Source organism: Saccostrea cucullata, unplaced genomic scaffold, assembly GCF_032062105.1.
Source record: "Saccostrea cucullata isolate Sc308-1 unplaced genomic scaffold, CSIRO_AGI_Scuc_v1 ctg4468, whole genome shotgun sequence".
NCBI lineage: Eukaryota > Metazoa > Mollusca > Bivalvia > Ostreida > Ostreidae > Saccostrea > Saccostrea cuccullata.
In genome coordinates, this window is record NW_026940122.1 from 45963 (window position 1) to 50665 (window position 4703).

Consider the following 4703-nt stretch of genomic DNA (forward strand, 5'->3'; position numbering starts at 1 on the left):
TTGTCATAAAGTTTGACCTCATTAGAACTATTTTTAGGAGGTCAAAGGTCAAATTAGTGCAAAAGTTTCATCAATTTTTTTTCAATATTCTTGCCATAATTTTACACAATGGATGCTGACATGGAAAATTCTGAATATACTCTCAAGAAGGGATCAGAACTGCAATATCCATGCATCATTTTAGTTCAAATATCTGTTTAATGACCTTTAAGTGGTTGCTAAGCAACATCATTTTAAAGTTTTTGGCTATATACATGTTTGTTATTTCACATTCTGGACAAATTCTAGACACTTTTTGTATATTTCATGATATTGCTTGTAAGATATGGGCCATAAAGATGAAAGAACATTTTTGTATTAAAAATTGACCTTGACACTCTTGTTCTTCAGGGGGTCAAGGTCATATCAGTACAGAATTATGCTTTAAACTGTAAGTAAATATCAATTTTGAAATGCTTCAAACATTGATAAATCATCTAATAGTTGACATAATAAAAATGGCGAATGACAAAGTTTGCAAGCAAAGAATTCTGGTCTGCTTCTTACAAAGCCCTAGCAAAACATGTATACTATCTTTTTGTTAAACAAGAAATCTATTCTCTTGATGACATAAAAAATAATCTTTATTTTTCATGGATTTAATTTAACTAGAAAAAAAATCTAAATGATTTCATTGCAAGTTTTTCTGGTATAACAGAGCTTAAGGGGTACAATAAAGACTTGACATGTTATCTTGGAGGGAAATAATAATAGATAGCATTGGTAATATTTAATGCAAAACTGTTTAGTCAATAAGTTGAAAATTTGACGCTTATATCCAAATAAACAAAAACAGAAATATTGCAAGATGAATTCCAAATCAGACTGAAATCTTCAACAAAATGTTGAAGAGCACTTTTACTTTGTGTCCACCATTCTTTTATCAACTGTCATTTCTCTGTAAGACCGGAGGAAATTCTTTGACTTGTCCAAGACATTATTATTTGCTGTCAAGTACAAGTGATCAGCTTCTATCCTGTAAAAGATTTAAGTATTTTGAAACAGATACATGTCATTGTATATATAAATTTATATTTATAAATAAAATTAAGAATGCTAAAATTACTACGTTTATTTGATTTTCCTTTTAAAATTAAAATTGTATTCATTATGTGATCCAAGTAGTTAAATGATATTGTTAAGTCAATGTATCAGGAGTGATAATTTAACAACTTGTAGTAAACCATCATGGTAAAATAAATGAACTAAAACAAATAGCATATATGGCAATCTGACTAAAGCCTGACCTCTGTTTATGCTATCGCAACATGTAAAAAAAATCTGGCATTAGATTGCTACGAAGGCCAGGAAGGGACACGTAAATTTTTCAAAAAAGTAAAAGATGATATCAAATCGAATTAGACAATCTAATCCCAAGGATTACTAAATTGTTCCCTTGATTTATAATATGAGATCTCGAATTACACAATCCGATCTTAAGGATTACTAATTCGCCCTCTTGATTCATAATTTGAGATCTCGAATTACATACTGGTAATTTGTTTTCACAGATTGATAATTCAACATCTTGATTTGTTACGTCAGTTTTATGATTTTGGAAATCTGTGCTCTTGAATTTCATTACATATATGTACAGAAACATCCAACCATTTTAATCAATATGTGCATTCTATTTATTTTGTTTCAGCAACCGGTCGTTTCCAACCTCTTTCATAACTAATTCAACGTATATTTATTTTAGAAATATTATGATTACACAGGACCCATATTCACTTTTACTACATGTATCTAGGACTTTCAATTATTCTACAAGTAACACAAAAACTCTAAGATTTTTTGTTGTACAAATATCAGTACTAGCACATGGATTTGGAAATTTTCATGTATTTTTCTCATTTTGGACCTTAATATGTAAATAATAAAAGTTAGGATGTAAAATACTACAATATTTTATTTTTTAAACATGTACCGGTATTACCATATCCGATATGTACAGATAAATAATTTAAACGAAATCATGGGAAGGGTTTACATTCCGAGGGAATGAATCATTTAAACTAAAAGAATGAATTATACAATCTGAGATAATGGACTGTGTAATTTGAGGGAACGAATTGGTAATCTGTGAGAATGAATTGGCAATTTGTTATAACATATTGTCAATCCGAGAGAATGGATTGTATAAATCAAGAACTTGGTTTACTTTTATAAATTTTAAAAATTTTATGTCCCTTCATGGCTTTCATAGATTTCATACCTGCATGGCTGCCAGGGTTGTAAAAAGAAAGGAGACAATAGACTGCAATGTTACTTCAGGGCAAAATTCCTGGCGCAAGGCTGTTCGTGATCATGGGAGTGTTGATAAACCATCCAGGGAGTTTGACCACCCATGTATATGATGTAGGATAATTGGAAAGTGTCTGAAAAATTTAGAAAATGGAAATTCTAACCACATACTTTATGCAGATTGGAAATACAACAGCAGTCTATAAAAACAGTTTGTTCCATATCTCAGCATTCATTCAGATAGATATTACATGTTTAAATCATGTTATATAATACGTCTGTATGAATAATCAAGCATCATAAGTATTATGTGTTTCAAACACTTATTTTTCAAAATATAAATCAAATGTTTATAAACTTGTATGAATGCGATATCATGAGAATGACACAAATGAAATTAGATTTTATTTTTTTAAATTTTAGAAATACAGAAATTTTCAATACCAAAATAAAAATTTACCTGTTCATTGGTGTCCTTACATATTAATTGACCTTCCGCTCGTAGTTCATGGTGGGCTTAGAAAGTGGGTATTCACAGATGAAAGTATTGTTGCATATGCTGAAAGCACCCTAAAATTTCAATGTGAAAGTGGTACATGTACACCTATACACACTGGTACATAGATACTAAAAACAACTATCCATTATTATGACAACTTTGATTTTACTTTGAACTTACGAGTGATTGTCAAAAGCATCAAAATTCAAAAGCAATGCAAAATTGGCTGAACGATACGAAACACGCACACTGAAACATAAAGATCTAGTACATGTGTACATTTAGTTTTCTTTTGAACGTGAACTAATGCGTTTTAAACTTAAACTTTTCAGTCAATATACACGTATTCTCACCTGCTAATACCAAAGGCATATCCGTATTATTTGATTCATTGATGTGATGATCTTCGTCGTGAAATAATCATGAAAATTGACGTTCAGATTTCGGATCACCATCATGTTTACACCAAAGCGGAAACACGTGTTTATTTCAATTCGTATCAACTCATACAGTATTGAGTCGTATTTATTTATAAATGCGAGTTTTTGTATTGTTAAATATAGATCTAATTTAATTGCAAATTAATAAGTATACAGTATAACAAGATACAACAATATTAAAAATCTGATTGATTTTTTTTTAGTAAAGATCGACGTTTTGGAAATCTACAATTTTTATCAATATTGTATATCGCTTCATGAAATATACATCATTACATGTAGATGAATAAATCAACATTCACTTCACAAAAGGCAGAACGAAAGTATATATTTGTTTTTTGAAATCTATTTTTTTTTTGTATTATGCATTTATTTCAGTAAAAAATATATTTGAATGGTCAAAAAAGTCTTATAAAAGAATTTGTTGTTTCGAGTAAGACGCAACAATATCGACCTTGACGTTACATGTAAAATTGACCGATTTTTCCATAAAAACTATGCAAAGGTCACAAATTCAAATTATCGTAATTAAGAAAATACTGAGTGTAAGAAGGCATATAAGGGCTTGTTGGAAAGGAAATTTTCTCTACTATTACCAGCTTTATTTTGTTTTCCCTATTTCAACACAGAAATAAACGTAAAATTGAGCTTTGTTTAAATATTACGAATAAAATTGATAAAAAACACATAAGTGCAAAAAAATTCCTGTTTTTAAAATATATATCAAAGTAATAACAATAATTTTTACATATTTTAAAAGTAGAGAAAATATTCTTAAAGAATATACCATGCTTTCTTATAAAGTTAATCAGGAAAAAAATTGTCAATCGTCTGGAAATTCGGCAATCGCTTTGGAAAATTACGCCATTTTCAAAAAGTCTCGTTTGTGTTTACAACGTAAAATCGATTAAATACCGGCAATCAAGATATAATCTTTTTAGATATTTTAAAAGTAAAGAAAATTTCCAAAAAGATGATATATAGGTTATATACCTTCATGCTACCACAAAATAGATACGGAGATTTTATTTTCGCGAAGTCGTGTTTTAACGCGCCACCGGTCAATTTGACCGGTACGGAAGTGAAGGGGTTAACTTAATTTGGAGGAAAATGGTAAAAACCAATTCGTAAAGAAATTTTTTAATTTTTAGAAATACTAATATTGTTTGAAATTAAATTCGGTCTGTGTTTACTTACAAATGAAACACCAGTAGCCCTTTCGTACATAAACACAAAAAAATTTAAAGCCGCTTCATCCGAAACAGGCACATATTATCTTAAACAATAAAAGTTTGTCATTACATAGATAATATATGAAAATTAATTATAAGATTGACTTAATAGTTTATTGCAACAATCCTTACATGGAAAACATTGACCAAAAACCTTGTTGACAAACAGCAGTTCCTGACGGGAAGTTAAGATCTGTTTTGAAGTCACCTTTGAAAACAATACTTTTATCGGTTACTAGTAAATCT

General features: G+C 29.3%; 1 long non-coding RNA gene across 1 annotated transcript; it reads right to left on the reverse strand.

The window, feature by feature from the left end:
• Positions 1-815: 815 nt before the first annotated feature.
• LOC134254845 (uncharacterized) lies at positions 816-3301 on the reverse strand. The gene is made up of 4 exons (XR_009989392.1): positions 3139-3301; positions 2747-2856; positions 2258-2420; positions 816-1015 (listed from the first exon to the last, which is right to left on the reverse strand). It is a non-coding gene; the product is annotated as an uncharacterized LOC134254845 (long non-coding RNA).
• Positions 3302-4703: the final 1402 nt, after the last annotated feature.